General features: G+C 43.3%; 1 protein-coding gene across 9 annotated transcripts in view; it reads right to left on the bottom strand.

Annotated features, from left to right (window-relative positions):
* COBL (cordon-bleu WH2 repeat protein) overlaps positions 1-18779 on the bottom strand; it is a 240384-nt gene that overhangs the window by 164199 nt on the left and 57406 nt on the right. Inside the window, exon 1 of one of the 9 annotated variants that reach the window (XM_048839268.2) lies at positions 5616-6125. The exons of the other annotated variants lie outside the window; for them this stretch is intronic. The gene's annotated coding sequence lies outside the window, so the exon portion shown is untranslated. Of the gene's footprint in view, positions 1-5615; positions 6126-18779 lie in introns of those variants that run through there. 9 annotated transcript variants of the gene reach the window in all.

Raw genomic sequence — 18779 nt, 5'->3', positions numbered from 1 at the left:
TTGAGCCATAGAAATTTAACAAGTAGAGAGAAACAGGATTAAAACAATAAAAACCTAGATGGGTATTTCTTACTCAAACCCAGCCTTTCCCTGCCAGTTTAGACAGGTTCCACTTAATCCAGGCACACCCCCAGCACTGGGGCTGGGTGAGACAGGCTGCCCCCTCTAACTGCTGCCTCCCTAACATTCTGACGCACCCACAATAAGTCTCCCACCTCAGCTCGCAAGCAGACCTTGAAATCTTAAACAAAGGGTCTTTCGAATGGATAAAACTTTCTTTGTCTGACTTGGAACCCTGCAACTGATGCAAAGTGATTTATGCATTTCTCCAGAAAGAGTTGGCTATGGTCTCCCAATAGTGGATACACAGTATTGTGCACTTGAGTACCAGGAAATTAAGTTTCTCTACACTTACTACCTTTTTCTCTGCAACCCAAAATCTAAGCAGAACTAATTTTAACTCTTAAGCAAACAAATCCATTAAACCCACATATATATATATATATATATATATATATATATATATATATATATAAATGCAGATCATTCCCATGCTCTGCACAGCTTTTTCACAGCTGGGAGCAAAGTTAGGCCGATACTTTCTCCCCTCCACACCTTGTGCACTTGAGCAGGACAGAGCACAACTGTGCCCCAAGACATGGGAAGCGTTAGTTCCAGAGAAGCTTACTTATTAAGGTCTCAAATCTGTGAGGTGCTGAGCACCGTGAACTCCCATGGAAGTCAGTGAGAGCTGAGGGTGCTCAGGCCCCATCAGGATCAAGTCCTTAAAGAATCAGAAGTGAGGAGATACTCCTTATCAATGTCTCTGTTTCAATTTCTCTAAACACTCCATTGTCCATTCATCATTTGTGCAGTAAATTGAGCGGAACAAGGACATTTCTAGTACAATTAATGCAATATAATAAATAAGACAACGATACCCATAACCTAACCTTTAACAATGCAACGTAACAATGAATGATAAACAGCTGATCTCTCTCCCTCATTGAACAACATTACTTTGCCCCTCTTGTCATTCATAGATTTTTAAAGGACAAAGGGGACTATCAGGATCATCTAGTCTGACTTCCAGCAGGCTAAAGAATTTGATCTATTCATTCCTGCATCATATATTCTCTCCTCTCTGAACTGATATCTATTCATTCTTCACAGCTATTTTCCTTCTCTGTATATCCACAAAATTTAATAAAATAGAGCATTAAATGGAGTAAATTGTTTCCACTTTGGGTGATAAAGGTGTGCCTACAAAATACAGAGATGGTAAACAGGTAACATGAAACACATCAACCTGGAATCCTAATACAAAGGCATAAGTGAGGTAAATATGGAGGAAAAACCTCACTCAAAGTTCTTTTGGGTCATTTAAATAATCCACATACAGTAACATTATATGTTCTATGATTTTGTGTATGAAAGAGGTGGATCCAAAGCCCAGTGAAGCCAGTAGGAAGACTCCTATTTACTTTGGCAGGCTTGGAATCAGGCCCTAATTCAACAGAAATACCAGTGACTGTTATAACAGCTGCTGTGCTATCTTATTAGTTTTGGGGTTTAGGGCCTGGTCCTACTTGCATGGACTTCAATGAGATCATCATTTGGCTCTAAATGATCTTTGGGCAAACTAATGGTCAAATTCCACAATGACACCACATCGAAACACATTACTAACTGTTCATTATTCATGGAGCCAAGTACTTCAGTCCTTTCTCACTCCTTCCTCAGGCAGATTCCTTTTGATTTTGTCATTTACCAGAAAAGATGAAAAAAAGCAATTTTAATGAAACTTCCAATAGACTCCAGTTGAATTAAATTTAGGCTTCAAATGATAAATATGAAAATACAGTTGGATAGTAGAACATACTGACAATAATAATAAAAAAAAGAGATGCAGAAGTAAACTCAACTGTGTTCACTGAGCCTCATCATTGGAACCTAATTATTTTCAAATGATTTAGCCTAGGTATCGTGCTATTGTATATAGTGCAGGGTGATGGGAAATGGGCTCAAACCGCCAAACATGGATCCAGGTCAAGACCTGGATTTTGATCACCCCCCAAATCAATTTATATTTAAACGTTAGCGCAAGCTGCTTGAGGACAGTGTCTTGTTACACAGGAGAGTAGTGCATCTCTAAGCATAAGAAAGGAGGGTTAGGAACTGTAACACATGAGACGGCATCTCCTTCTCTGCTGAGCAAGAAGCCGTTGCACTGAACACTGGCATACCTTGGAAAAATAAGAGATGGTTCATACAGTATCATGTGAATGGTGGCTCTTTACACCAGGAGAGTATAGCTCTGTGGATACACCCTGACATCAACCCATCATTCTCCAGAAACAGGTTACATGATTTTTGAGATACAGCTGCACCAACTTGCATCAAACAACAACATCCTTAATAACAGAGGAAGTTCCACACAAAGTCAACTTTTACTTTCTCATTTGTTTGTAGGTAGCCAGGCAGACACATGATAAATACCATATAAACGTTAATGCAATATGAGTAGCTGACCTCTTACTGTGCATATATTTAAGAAAATCGGTTCTGATAACTAGTATCCTAATGACCCATTCTCATTAGAGTCATGCCCTGCTTACATCAGATTTTAAGATAACATAGATGGGAAAGCAGTACAATGTTGATCACACTAATTTACCCCAAAAAAAAAAAAAACCAAAAAACGGTGATCCAGATTCAGGGATTTTTCTTCTTCTCCCCCCCGATTTGGGCGAGCTCTCCTGCTACATAATACATATGGAGCAGAAACCTAGAAAAGGCCCAGAACACACCAAAAAAGGCATATCATAGAGATGTGAATTAGTTAGAAAAGGGGGCAGGGAGAGACGGAGAGAGATCAAACTCTGGGAAGCTTAACACTGAGTAAGACCTTGACCTTTATCATCATGGCAAATTCCAAAGGGATGTAGCCTCCTTACAGATAGAGTGCCAAAAAAGGACTATGAGCCTGAGCCAGAAGATCAACCAAGGACACAACTGGATTCAGGATAAAAGATTTAAATTAAACCAGGGTGCATGACACAGAAGCCCCTACATCAGCTGTACACCATCTTGGCTCACCCTTATGCTGGAGTAATCCTTCCTTGGCCAAACATACAGGCTTGGAAGCGGAAGTATGTTGGTGGTACAGTGCAGAACAGCTGCCTCACACCTAATGGTCGGGACCCCAAAGCTAGCAAAAAATCTGACTGACACCATCTGCATCTAGACTGACAATTCCCATGACAAGCTTCAGTCTGAGAAATCCAATATAATGCCTGAAAATTGTTCTTTATCCTGAAAATGCCCTTAGGATGAGATGGTCACCAGAATGCTATGATATTACCCATGATACAGCTATGGGACAGTGCTTCCTTTACTCCATGCCTATGCAGGCAATAAATATCGCCCATAGACAGCTACTATTTAAGAGGAAGAAAGAGTAGTACAATGGCATCAGTGCAGATCAGGTAGAACTAACCTATTTAAATATAAATCAGCTTAGTAAATTGAGAAGTAAATAAATCAGATGAGTGTTAATGATTCAGTTCCCGCCCTGGCTCCATATACTAGTACAAGGGTTGGCAAACTGAAGGTCCGGATGTGGCCCCCAGGCTGTAGACATTTTAATCTGGCCCTCAAGCTCCCACCGGGGAGCAGGGTCTGGGGCTTGCCCTGCTCTGGCGATCCAGCCAGGGAAAGGGGTTGGGGACTTGCTCCGCTCTGTATGTGCCATGACGCCGCACAACTCCCAGAAGCGGCAGCATGTCCTCCCTCCGGCTCCTACATGTAGGGGCAGCCAGGGGGCTCTGTACGCTGCCCCTGCCCCAAGTGCTGCCCCCGCAGCTCCCATTGGCCTGGAACCACAGCCAATGGGAGCTGCAGGGAAGCACTTGTGGATGGGGCGGCACGCAGAGCTGTCTGGCTGCTCCTCTGCATAGGAGCTGTAGGGGGGACATGCTGCTGCTTCCGGGAGCTGCTCAAGGTAAGTGCTGCCCAAAGCCTGCACCCCTGACCCTCTCCTACGCCCCAACCCCCTGACCCAGCCAAAAGTTTGCCAACCCCTTTCTAGTAAGACAATTGCACAAACACACTGGCTCAAACACAATGATTCACAGGGACGTAGCTGCTCAAAAATCATACAAGTCCTGATTTCTTGAGCTGTTCTTCTGTGTTAGGTCAGTCTCTCATTCTGTATTACTGATGCAGAAAGGAAACTGGAGCAGGGAGGAAGGAGCAAGGTGAGTTTTCTGGACTCCAGGGACGTTTGGACTTTTACTGTCACTTACTTGCAGTTGCAACTCTATGAGGGACCAATGGGAGTGGAGAGAAGACTGAATAGAAAGCAAGAGGAAGACTGAGAAAGCTGTGACACTGAACAAGTCAGAAATTTAAGAAGAGAAAGAAGCGATTAGGAACAGAAAGCTGAGATAAGATGGTAATGGAACTGAGAGAGAGAAAGTAAAAGGGATATTCAGTTCTGAACAACATGAAGCTGCCTGTTATTTTCCAATGCACAGTAAGACAGGAACAGACACGCTGGAGCTGATGACCTACTGCCTCATGTAATTTATACCTAGACTTGGGTGGATTTGATTTTCATTGGTAAATGTTGATTTCACCGTACACATACAAACTGCCGAATTTTTTTTTCCATTAAAACAGTAAAAATTTACAGTTATACAAAGTAAGACTTTATGGGCAAAATGCCACGATTTAGACTTTTGAAGTATTAGATATTTGCTATGTATATTTTGATATGTGATTTTGAAATTTATATTTTAACGGTTGATAAAGCTTTAACTTTTTTGAACCTCAAAGTCTACTGTCAATAAATAATTGTGACCCTTCCCACTGTCTGACCCTCCCCCGACCCCTGATAATTTCCTTTAACTGTGAAAATTTAAATCTAAGAAAAAATCCCACTTAAAACCAGATATTATCTGTCAAAATTATAGAAAACTAAAAACCAAATTCTACCAAGCCTACTTATACCTGTGCAAATTGGAATGCAAGGGGAATGAAAAATGCTATCATTTTGATTTGATCATATTTTAAACCCACTTTGCAGACCTTTTGCACTGTTTATGACTACACAAAGAACGCGGCAGTGGAAAACCAGGTCTAATGCCTGGAGAAGAGCTGGGGGTGGGCTGCATACTCACCGGTGACCATTACTGAATGTGTATAAAACATGCAGCGTACACTCCCGCAAAGCAGCCCTGCAGTCACTTGCCTTATTGATGCACATGAGGTCATGGTCGTGACCCAAGTATGCCCAGATATGACCCCTCTGGGGTAATAACCTCTGCTAGCAGTCCTGCTGACTTCTATCCTCTCCAACATCAGAACTTTGCTAGGAATTCTATTGATGCAAGAGTATATGAGCCAGACTGGGATCCAGCTCACTCTCTCGTACCTATGATGTTCTGGCAGGACAAACTGGAGTATACAGTCATAAAAGCTTAGTTTTGTTGCTAACCTAATGCTCAGAGAGAGCAGATCTGTAGATTAAGGTGGTGTATTTTTTACATAGTCACATATCACACCATAAGCACATTTTAATGCACCTAACATTTAAAAATAATATAACATACCTTTCTTTGGCCACTGGCAATTCTCCAGACTAATTTTAACTCCACATCAAAAGAGTGTTTTCACAAGAAACACTGGAACAGTCGTGAGATTCTTGATAATCCCTGCTACCAGGCTGCTGATAAAATTACAGTCAAGAACACTTCTAGCCTGGATGATTCAACCTGTTTGTAAGTTATATAAGAATGGTTCACTCTGTGCCCAATACAAGATAAAATAAAAATAAGTGGTTGCTATTATTACATACAATGCTCCATTTCTCCGTAGATATATAGCACTGTTTACGAAAGGCTGAAATTCCTTATAACAATATATTCTAAATGGAAGAAAATGGATATGGCAAGGAAGTAACTTGGTGATATAAACAAATCCTCTGGCAGCATTATCCTAAATCTCAGATTTGCCTCCTTGAGATTAGATTCCTCAAAGGGAAAAACAAAAACAGCTCTTCCATAGTACAGCAAGTGGAAGCAGCACTGCAGAAATGATGAATAGTAGTCCCTTGTTTCTCTTCACACCACCAAGACATAGCAGTGCACTGAGAACAAGCCAAAAGCCCTTTGGACCTATACCTCTCTTGGTTATTTATTAATAAAAGTGCAATATGATGCAGCCTTGGCATTCCAACTCCCATGACAAAAAACAAAACAAACTAAAACAGTCTGCATACCTGAAATATCACTAAACTTAGACACACCTTGTGTGGTGACACTGTACCGCACAGGTTGCTTTCCTCAGTGCATGGACTAGATATCCTGATAACTGCAGTGACCCTGTGTATTTCAGCATCCTGAACAGAGAATCCCAGAGTTCTGTCTTTTCTCTAGCACAAAGGTCATGTTAACAAGCATGAGGGTAAACGGGCTTACTTTTGCAAAGTGTTCAGAGCCGTCTATCAGGCTCTTAACAGGCTGAGGACCCACCAACATCCGCAGAAGTTAAGAGCACTCATTACCGTGCAGGAAGAGCTGAGCAGCTCACTAGCCTGATCTCACTAAGAGCAGAATTTGTGCCTGTCGCCCTTCCCCATACAGTATATACGCATGCTCCCAAATATTCATTTGGAAAATCCCAGTCTTTTAAAGGTTATGAGCAAAATATACTTTTGGCACAGAAAGCTAGCATAGTATTTCTGCCCACCTAAGTTGATGGTGGGACTGCCAAGGATGTGTATATGGTGACCAGGGCATTCGCAGGCTATTTTGGAAAGGAAGTATGGTTAATTTTTGTGATTTTAGGATAATCAGAGAGTATTGTCATTGGAACTTAATCTGATGTACATAGAATGCTTCATAATCCATCAGTGTCTTCAGCATAGATAGTTTATGGTCTTACCCAACAGCACATATGTACCACTCCTGCATTAAAATAATTTTAACATTTGACAAGCAGTTGAAATACTTATCACAGACCCACATTCATAGATTCCAAAGCCAGAAGTGACCATTCTGATCAACTAGTCTTGCCTCCTGTACAACACAGGCCACAGAACTTCCCCAAGATAATCGCTAGAGTATATCTTTAAGAAAAGCATTCCATCTGGATTTAAAAATGGTCAGTAATAGAGAATCCACCACGACCCTAAATAAATTGTTCCAACGGTTAATTACACCTCCATTAACAGAATGGTTCCCATTGAGGGAGGGCCCAGGGAAGAGTGAATTTTGTTTTAGTTATTTTAATTCTTCATTTTCACACTTTTAAACAACAAACAACAACAATAAAAAACCGAGCCCATAACTATGAATTACCTGGCTTTCTGGGTTTTGCTTTGGCTATAAAACTACATTTTTTTCAAGCTTTCTTTCTTTAAGTTATAGATATGCATTTTCACGCGTAGCTTTTACATGCTGCCACGTTTTTTACAGAGAGCTCCCAAAGGTATGGTGATAATGATTCCCTGAAGGGTATGAACAAGTCCTCCTGCACAGGGTGGGAAAAATTAATTTGGTTCTGGCGTAGCAATGATAATTATCAGCTTACTTTTTGATCTTTGATTTGATTCTACTGATGGAAAAACCATGCAGCTTTGTGTGTTTTAAATATTAGTTTTAATGCAAGAAAGATTTAAATTGGAAATATTTACAGATAAGCACTTTGCGGGGGGGGGGGGGGGGAGGGCGGCAGGGACGAGTGAATATCACTAGATTTCTTTTTGTAAAATTTCAAAATATACAGTGCCTGCCAAGGGCGAAAGCTTAAAACAAGGGTCATCTTGGTATATATGAAAAATCTACTCAGGATTTGAGCTGAGATGTAGCATATCTAGTCAAATGTCTGGAACTCCATAGTTCTAATCCTAACTCTTTCACAGATTCACTGTAATCAAATAATTTAACCTCCCTGTGCATCAATTTTCCAGTCTCAAAACGGGAAAAATAATTTATTGCACGGGTGCCATTAGAATTAATTAATGGGTCTGATTCTGCTATAGGAAAGATACTCCAAATACTTCTAAGCATGGCAGGTTCAGGCCCAATGTTTATAAAGTACTACATAATTGCTAAATATTTTTCATTTGTCCAGGACTCAGACTCCTGCACCAACACTGTGTCTACATTCTTGAGTGAATAGGAAGCAGTCATCTGACAGGTATGAAAAATGATCTGCCAGTCTTCAAGTGAAAGTCTGTATCTCTCATTTCTATCTGTACATAAGTATGTGTTAGTTTCTTTGTGGCCGATTCCATCTTTCTACATTCACAGGACCTATTATCTGCTTTTGTCTTAACCAGGTGCCTTTTTCCTCCCCAAAAACTATTGCCCATCTTCCCCTGAACAATATTTGTCTAGTTAAGGAAATGTATTTCCTGCATGAGATAACACACAGTGCTTTGTTCATAAGACAATGTGGTATTTTGAATGGAATTAGATGGCAATACAAAATGGAGAGCTCATCTCTAAAAGCCTTTTCACGCTTCAATGGCCAAGGTATTTTCTTTCCATTACCATTTCCTTTATCTTTTTAAAACACTATCTTATCTTTGCAAGGTGCCTTTTTTGTTCTATTGCTGTCTTTATTCTGATGCTTTCACACAAAAGACAAAGCTAGAAGGCTGATCACAAAGCACAGGCTTAGAACCAGTGGTGAGTTGGAGCCAGTTCACACCAGTTCGCTAGAACTGGTTGTTAAATTTAGAAGCCCTTTTAGAAGTGGTTGTTCCGCGAGGGACAACCGGTTCTAAAAGGGCTTCTAAATTTAACCGGCCAAAAGTAGCGCCTTAGGCGCCGACCTCAAGGATGCTCCAGCCCTGGAGCACCCAAGAGGAAAATTTGGTGGGTGCAGAGCACCCACCAGCAGACCCCGCCCCCGGCCCCAGCTCACCTCCGCTCCGCCTCCTCCCCTGAACGCGCCGCCCCGCTCTGCTTCTCCACCGACCCCCCCCACCCCCGGCTTCCCGCGAATCAGCTGTTCGTGCGGGAAGCCGGGGCAGGCTGAGAAGCAAGTGGCGGCTTCCCGCTCAGGCCCAGGTGAGCTTGGGCGGGGGGGGGGGGGGGGGAGGGCGCGAGGAGGGCCGCCCGCGCCGCAGCAGGTAACTCAGGTGGAGGGGCACAGGGGAACCACTCCCCGCCCCAGATCATCTCCGCCACCCTTGCACCCTTGGCCTGAGCGGGAAGCCGCGGCCTGCTTCTCAGTCCTCCCTGGCTTCCCGCCGAACAGCTGATTCGCAGGAAGCTGGGTGGGGGGCACAGAGAAGCAGAGCGAGGCGGCATGTTCAGGGGAGGAGGCGGAGCAGAGGTGAGCTGGGGCCAGGCGTGCGGTGGGGCCAGGCTCTGCACCCACCAAGTTTCCCCGTGGGTGCTCCAGCCCCGGAGCACCCAGGGAGTCGGCGCCTAAGGAGCCACTTTTGATGTGATCAGTGGGGGAGCGGCCGCTCCCCATGCTCTCCCCCCAGCTACGCTTCCCTGCCCCTAGGAGCCAGAGGGACCTGCCGGATGCTTCCTGGGAGCTGCCCCAGGTAAGCACTGCCGGGACTCCCCACCTCGCCCCCCGGCAGGTGCCTCTGGCTCTAAGGGGTGGGGTGGGCACTCACTACAGTGGCCCATGAAACCCTCCTGCCCGGTTCTGGGGGCAGTCAGGGGACTGGGTGGATGGGGCAGGGGTCTTGGGGGGGGGCTTCAAGGAACGCGGGGAGGTTGGATGGGGCAGGAGTCCTGGGGGCTGGGGATGGGCAACGACCGCCTCGTGGGGTGAGGAGGGAACCCGTTGTTAAGATTTTGGCAGCTCATCACTGCTTAGGACCCAACAAAAGCTTATGAGGGATATTCTCAAAAGACACAAATGAGACTCCCATTGAAATCCAATGAGATTTGGGCGCCTAGCTGCTTTTTTGGTTTGTGAAAAGCTCCCACAAAATCCAGAGTAAAGAGTGAAGTTCTAAAATCTGTGAATCTGCAGTCTCAAAAGGGACCAGTCTGACTTCCTGTATAACACAGACTAGAGAATTTCATCCAGTTTCTCCTGTATTGAGCCCTCACTTGAATGACAGTGAGGCTGAAGCTCTAGGCATTTGTGAGCCTGGTACCATCAGGGATCCTAATACCGACTACAGAAGTAAGTTACGCCATATAAGCGCCTTTTATACCAACAGGACCACATCTACACTGGGGAGTTGTACGCTTTAGCTACATCAGTTTCTAAACTAATATATTTAAAGTGACACAAAATTGTGTGTAAATAAGCCCTAAAACACATCAAGGATAACTTTTTTAAAGAATACTTGGTGAGCCAAATCACGACTCAGAAAGCACGCACTGAAGTTTGTGAGAGTGCTGCCTGAACAAGTTCTGTAGGTTTATACCCAACAGCTCTATGACAGGACTGCAAGCTCCCACTCACACAACCAGTATGTGGTGAAGATTGCACTTTGTGCTGGTGTTATGTGGGATTAGATTGGTTTTGCCTTAGTGCAGAGGTGCACAGCAGGTAAGTAGTGAATACTATTTAATTATTTACACCATATGCTTGAGTGCATGTTAAGAAAAAAAAACACAGCCTTATTGTTTGGGGACTGGGGGTAAATTGCTCATTTTTGACATGATACCCTAATATGATTTTACTTGCCTTCCAGACGCTACATGTGGTATTCAGAGTTTTAACATATCCAAGCTCCTAACACCAATATATTATTTTGAAGCTGTACCTCTTTTCTGCTTGTCAGTTTTTTCTCTTGTATTATTTTGTTACTGAAGACGTGTAGGGCACATTCAAATACAGACACTCTTGTCCCTAAAAGCAATTGTATTGTACACGGTGAAGCGTTATTTTCCTCTCACTGTCTTGTTTTGTTTTTAATTTAGTGCTGATGAAAGCTGATGAATTAATAGCCCTACAGACCAATCTCTTCTGTTTAGCCACACAACACAGGTAGAGCACAAGCAATGCCAAGGCAAGCTTGCACCTTACTGTCTGGCTATCATGCTTCAACCCTCACCGGCAGGAACCAACTTTAGGGGTAAGATTCTATCCCGAAGATTCAATAGGACAGAGGCTGAAACTGCTAATAAGGGTGTCTATTAGCAGCAGTTACAAGGGTAAGTTTTGTGATGTAGATGTCCAGCCAGTAAGGATATATACTGTAATTAGACACCAGCGGCTGGCCCATGCCAGCTGACCTGAGCTCTCCTGGCTCCAGGGAAGAGAATGTTTAACTGCAGTGCAGACATTCTGGCCTGAGCTCTGAGACTCTTCTGCCTCGCAGGGTCCTAGCACCTGAGCTCCAGCATAAGCCCGAATGCCTACTCCGCAATGAAACAGACTCAGCCCAAGCCTGAGTCAGCTGGCATGACCCAGCCGCGGGTTTTTAACTGCAGTTTGGACATACCCTAAGAGCTGAATTGAGGCTACCAACTTACTTCACATACACTAACACCAAGTAATTGTTATCTGATACCAATTAAAGTGAACTGCATTGAGCCACTGAACTAGCAGTGAAAGGCATAGTATCCCATTACCGGTCTCCCTGACACATCCAGTTCCATCCCCAAACCCCACCGCTGGTTTTGACTTTTGCCTCTTTGATCATCCCATCTGGCTTTCCACTCACACCCTCACACGTTAATCTTGCAGTGATCAAGCACTGAGCCATTGGTATAATTTGATTTCAGGCAAACAAAAGAAACTATAAACAAAGCACAACTCCGAGGAAATGTCACTGTTTGTACACATATTATTATATATGTTATCATAGTGAATATCAGCCTCAGTCATGGACCAGGAATCCCTTTATGCTAGCCGCTGTGCAAATACACCCCAAAAAGACTGTCCCTGTCCCAAAGAGTTTACAGTCTAATGGAAGAGACAATAGATGGATATAGATAAACTGATGGGGGAATACAAGTGAAAGATTCAATCCTGCAGTACACCTGAAGCATTACCTGATGCCCTCCGGTTAGGGTCAAACTGTGGCTGTCTCTGCATAGATGTGCTCAAGTAGCTAATGTTACATGTGCACAGGGTGCTGGATAGGGAAAAGAAGCCCACGCCTATCCATACCAAACCCACATGAAAGACATCCACAGCATTGCCACTTGCATTGTGTTAGATCACAGCAAGTACAGCTCGCACTGTTAGCGATGCCCAAAAGGGTGCCCCACCCTACACAATTTTACCACACATCTGGGAAGAATCAATTTAGCTGACATGATGCTGGCCATAACTTTGTAGTCAGTGTGGACCTGGACAAGTCACAAGATTGAACCCTAAAAACCCAAATGTTAAATCACAATTAGCTGACATGGTAACAGACATTTTTCTACACTTACCGCAAAGTTGTGGTAGTCTGATGTCAGCTAATTTGCTTCTACATAACTAGGTCCATCTGCAGCAAATTTCTGTAGTGCAGACAAACCCAAAGTGGTGTCTCTAAGCAGGTTGTAGTCAGGCTGGAGTTGTGACCCCCTGACTATTAAGTAGTTCTGGACACAGGAGGAGAAGTGCACACCGCAATGTTTTATTACACATCTCAGGTGCAGTTGCCAACTTTCACACAGTAAATAAGCGCCCCGACTTTCACAATAAGCCAAAAATCAAGCTAATCCCATTTCAAAACAAGGACAAAACAAGCCAATCCCTAAGAACCCCAAACACTCTATGTGACTAGATTCCTCCGGCATGCAGTATGGGACTGTAGTGAGCCCGCTGCACACCCAGACTCTCTTCCCCCCTTCCCCCTGCTTGTCGCCCCCCCCCCTTACCCTTCCTTGCTGAGAGCCGATCAAAAAAAGCAGCAACAAGCTACAACAAGCCAAAAACTAATCATCAAGCAGCTCACAAGCCAATTAAGTCAAAAACAAACCCAATTTCTGCGGGGTTTTTTTGCAGGTTTGGCATGTCTGCTCATGTGCACTCTCCCTAGCACCACTGAAGTCCATATGCCCTCACCACTACCACATGCACATTGCACTTTCTCACCTAGTTTATCAACCAGTACACCTCAGTAACACAATTTAGTCCTTGGTTGTGAAAGAAAACTCAGCTCAGTAAAATATGAGAGAGATTCTAAAATTGTATATTTGGAAATACAGGCTAGTTATTAATATTATCAACTGCAAACTTTGACAGGATTATCGCAGAATGAGAACAGTAGGAACTTCTAGTTTTATTACTTGCAAATAACTATAAAGCAATGAAATAATTAGTTTCTACAGGTGTCAATGGCTGAGAACTGGGATAGATAAGACTGATGCAGTCCCAGAAAGGTTCACACTATTTTTTTAAAAACCAGCATAAGCAATAATTACTATATATGTTTTCACAGGGTTTTTCCTTTTACAGCTGCTCTTCTCAAGCCCAATTAATCGTTTGTGGAAGGAGTATGTAAATAAGGAATACAGTGTAGCTAGGCAAAGTGCTGATTAATGAACTGTGTTATTGCAACTGATATTTATAGCTAAGAGGTAACTTCAATGTGTATTAATTTTAAGCATGTGAATAGTCTCACTAAGTAGACTTCATTAAGGTTACTTCTGTTCTTAAAGTTTAACATGTGCTTAAGTGCTTTGCTGGATGGGGCTCTAGAGCAGTGTTTTTCAACCTTCTGATACCAGGAACCAGCTTGTTGCCTTCCTAAACTGTGTCAGGGAGGTCTCAGGGATCGGTGCCAATCCACCGACCCGTCACTGAGAAACACCTACTACAGGACAGACCTAACAAAGAAAATAACAGAACGCCACTAGCCGTCACCTTCAGCCCCCAACTAAAACCTCTCCAGCGCATCATCAAGGACCTACAACCTATCCTGAAGGACGACCCAACACTCTCACAAATCTTGGGAGACAGGCCAGTCCTTGCCTACAGACAGCCCCCCAACCTGAAGCGAATACTCACCAGCAACCACATACCACACACCAGAACCACTAACCCAGGAACCTATCCTTGCAACAAAGCCCGTTGCCAACTGTGTCCACATATCTATTCAGGGGACACCATCACAGGGCCTAATCACATCAGCCACACTATCAGAGGCTCGCTCACCTGCACATCTACCAATGTGATATATGCCATCATGTGCCAGCAATGCCCCTCTGCCATGTACATTGGTCAAACTGGACAGTCTCTACATAAAAGAATAAATGGACACAAATCAGATGTCAAGAATTATAACATTCATAAACCAGTCGGAGAACACTTCAATCTTTCTGGTCACTCCATTTCTGATCTCAAAGTGACTATCCTTCAACAAAAAAAACTTCGAAAACAGACTCCAACGAGAGACTGCTGAATTGGAATTCATTTGCAAATTGGATACAATTAACTTCGGCTTGAATAAAGACTGGGAGTGGCTAAGTCATTATGCAAGGTAACCTATTTCCCCTTGTTTTTTCCTACTCCCCCCCCCCCCCCCCCGCGCACTGTTCCTCAGACGTTCTTGTTAAACCCTGGATTTGTGCTGGAAATGGCCCACCTTGATTATCATACACATTGTAAGGAGAGTGATCACTTTAGATAAGCTATTACCAGCAGGAGAGTGGGGTGGGGGGAGAGAAAACCTTTTGAAGTGATAAAACACCCATTTTTCATGGTGTATAAAACATCCTCACTGCATTTTCCACTTTATGCATCCGATGAAGTGAGCTGTAGCTCACGAAAGCTTATGCTCAAATAAATTGGTTAGTCTCTAAGGTGCCACAAGTACTCCTTTTCTTTTTGCTCTAGAACACTGTCTTAAAAACATCTAAGGGCCAGATGTGAATCTTTTACTTTACTCACTGTGGTGAGCAAGTTAGTCACATGAGTATGCTACTGCAGTCACAGTGCTCGCATAAGTAACTGCTTGGGAAGGTGATCAAAGGACTCACAATCTGGCCCTCTAAAAATAAATAATACAATTTGAGCTACTCGAGTCTTTTTATATTCTTGTAACATCTGCATAAGTGTGCACAATATGCAGCACCAGAAACATAAGGTGGAATGGTCTCAGAAAAACTGATGCCTAAATTTATTTTTTAAATGTCAAAAAATAGTGACCTTATTTCATGAAAATGGTCTCTTTAGAGAAGAGGCTTGTTTGTCATCTTCTTTAGCTATGTCTGTTCACAAGAAAAGCAGGTTAAACTGGGCATCACGAAGAAAAAACAACAATCACAGGACTTTTATTCCAGCTACTGAATTCTGCTCTGATCTTTCATGATGGCATGAAGCCAGTTTTATATCTCAGTTTTGCAAGTTACTGAGCACTGCAGTTCTCCAAGGTAGGCTTACATGGAGGAAGCACCAGTGACCTTCCAGTGTCTGCGCAAACTTTCAGTTACCCTGAGATTGGAGAAGGGCCTGAATCAAAACTCCATCTCTAAACAAACCTATATTTGTTTGGATCCTAACTGCAAAGCTGACCCATGTGTCTAAAATATGCTGAAGCAAACCATTAGCCATAAAACAACCCTCCAGTTTGAGTCATTTGAAATGTAAGTTTGAACTTTGTAGCTCAGAGGCTTCTTCAGAGTGAGCTGGATTGGACTTTTAAAGAGCAGATACATCACTGTGATTTTGCAGTATGTTCTATGTTCCACTGCAACAAATGAAATCAGATGTGCCAGGACATAAAGATGCCTCTCTTTACTATTTAATCATCCTTTTAATCAGCATTTATAATTCATTCATAATTCATTCATAATTCATATTCAAACAGACATTAAAAATCACACAGACCAAATTATTTAAAAATATTAATGAAGCAGTAATGAAATGGGCAACCTTAATACAATAGTGGTGTTGTGTCAGGATCCCGTAATGATTAGATGCCAGAGCCACTAGTAGGAAATTCCCTATTTCATCTGAATTTTTATGTATTTTTTTTGGTGCTGTTTTGCTTAATAAAAGTTTGTATAAAAAAGGCAAAGAGATATCTATATTTAGCTTTCACTTGGTTATTCTTAACAACTATAAATGGCAAAGTAATTGTTTCTTAATTAGATATAGACAGTTGAAATAAAAGCATTTTTACAAATAATAAACCACTAAAGTTCAGTGTAAACTAATAAGTGAAAAAAATCAGGCCAGTAAATTACAATTTGATGAAAAACAAAGAAAATGCTATATTGACATATAATCTCGTCCCTTACACAGATTTACTGTGGCCACAAAACAGTGGATTAAAGTGACACTGATCATAAAAACCCTTCCCATCACCACGACCAATAAGAATAGAAATGTTCACGCTTTAACAAAAAAAAGTCAGTGAAAATCTTTTAGTTAGTTTCAGTTTCTAGAATGTGCTTATTGTGCTCCTAGGCCCATGTATTAATTATTGTGTTTTCAATTGTACAAAACAAAAAGGGACACACTGGCAACTTGAGCATTTAACAGCCTCCTGAAAAACAAACTAAGTGATGCTACATGGAACACCTGTCTAAACAAACAGTGCCGCCCAAAAAGTCAACAAACCCAGATCCTGTCAGACCTACAGGGGAAGCAAGCTTCTGAGCCAAGGGCCGTTCACGGACAATATCCTACCTGCTGGGGCTGTTAGCTTGAACAAGTCATTTGATCTGAACCACTGCAAAAGTATGTGAGGAGAGAGGCAGTCTGTAAGCTGGCCAGGATCTGATGCCCCTTATAGGGCTTTATTTATTAAATACCAACACCTTGAACTCAGAGGTGAAAGTGGGCCGCTAAGAAGTGGCTGCCGGTACCAGCCCATACACAGCCGATATTAAAGCGCTGCCACGGCAGTGCTTTAATGTCGCTGCCCCTTTTGCCCCCCCCTCCCCCCAGGCCGCTGCTTGGGAGCAGAGGGGGGAGCAAAAAGGGTAGCTGCCCCAGGCCCGGCGATTTAAAAGGCAGCAGCTGGAGCCCCAGGCCCTTTAAATTGCTGCCAGAGCCCCGGGCGGCACAGGCCAGGCAGCGTGGAAGGACTGGCTGGGGGAGGCTGACCCCCCCCCAGCCCCACCCCTTCTGCCTGAGGCCCCGCCCCTTCCAGGGGCCCAGAGCCAGCCCCCATATCGGTAAGTCTTTTATCTTACTTTCACCCCTGCTTGAACTACTATTAGCAGCAGACTGCAAACGTGTTACAAGCGAGACACCACTCTGAGAACAGCAGCTCCATATTACATGGAAGCATTGAGAGGGATATTCAGGTGCTGCCCCATCCAGAGCAATGACAAAGATATGGAGATCTGTGGTCACGCCTGCATCCTAGAGAAGAGGTTGTCAAGAAGAGATGAAAGAAAAGCACAGCTGACCAGAACCTTTCTGTGGCTGCATGGCTAGGTATGCTGCTAGCAGATGAAATGCAAAGCAGTGTGCCTGCTGTGACAGGAAGCTGCCCTCTGGGGACACTAGATGGAGGGTGGCTACGGGTCTCCTCCTTCCCCTGGCTGATAAACACAAGGGGTGGAATCTTGGCCCCACTGAATTCTGTAGGAGTCTTACCATTTACTTTGATGGAGCCAGGATTTCACCCAAGATGCAGAACTGAGTTTACAACATTTTGATGACACTGAAACCCAAACTACCCGAGCTATCTACTCCAGCAGGCTCTAGTACAGGTTAATCAAGAGTGATGACAAAACAGAATCCTGTGGCATGGCACTTGAGACAGCTGTTGGGACAGATGAGCAGTCACACAACACTGTCTCCCGCATCCTATCAGTTCACCCTCTGAGACGTCTCAAAACACAGTTCCATCTGCTCTTACCAGGATCCACAATTTTGCAGCTTGATGAACCCAAACACACACAGCCCTGGGCTAGTTAGGGCATGAGAACCCACAAAGTGAAACTGACTAAAACAAAAAGTGAAACTGCCCCCTTTGTTTCTATTGCCCAAGCTCTGGGCTGCTCAGAGAGTAAATAAAGAGAGGGACTTTGACTTCACACCCGCACAAGGAACTAAAATCTTCATCCCTTCGCTCCTACACAGATTATCCAGATCTTGGATTCAACCATGTGGGATTAAGCAGGGTTAATTATTTAGTTCATCCCATCCTGGAAGAATGGGCAGAGCTTTGGTTCCACTCCTCATTCACTGGCCAGAGTAGCTGAACCAGTGCAAACTAAGGTGGGGCAGAGGGTAGTAATTAAGGCTAGTATAGGCTAGCAGGAATTTACCTCTCCTTAAAAGGAAGCAGGAGGAAGGGGAAGAATTATGTCTGAGAGGTGCTTTGAGTCATACCAGGGCTGCTTCTGGGAAAGTGCAGCTCATACCAGCCCCTGTTGCTCAGAGCTGTGCCTGAAGTCTAATTGTAGCCCTTAAGGACTAGGATTCCATTCAAGTTACTACTGTGGCAACTTCTTATTCATATTTAACAGATAAGAAAGAATACAGCTAAATAGGCATTGCTCATCAAATGTGGGAGAGGGCCCAGCATTTTGTGGCTTGAGAGAGGCTTCTGAGGATTGGGCCCCTTTTTGAGGTGGGGAGCAGAAAGGGAAAGAAAAAGTAAGAATTTCATTTCACAACTGCCCCCAAATAAAAATGAACTAAAAAGTTTAATCTTGCACTGAAATCCTGGCATGCCAATAGTACTGGCAAATGAAAACCAAATTAAACATATATGAATGGTGTCCCATACCAAATCAAATCACTTATTTTTAAATTTGGAAGGGCTTGAACAATTGAAAATATCTGGGCTGGGCTTAGAAAGAAATTCCACACATCCTTTTCATGCACCACGACGGCATTGCTAACTATAATACATGGCACTAAAAGAAAGGGGAAAAATGTAA

The sequence above is a fragment of the Caretta caretta genome, chromosome 2, assembly GCF_965140235.1.
Source record: "Caretta caretta isolate rCarCar2 chromosome 2, rCarCar1.hap1, whole genome shotgun sequence".
NCBI lineage: Eukaryota > Metazoa > Chordata > Testudines > Cheloniidae > Caretta > Caretta caretta.
This window is presented reverse-complemented; position numbering and strand designations above follow the sequence as displayed.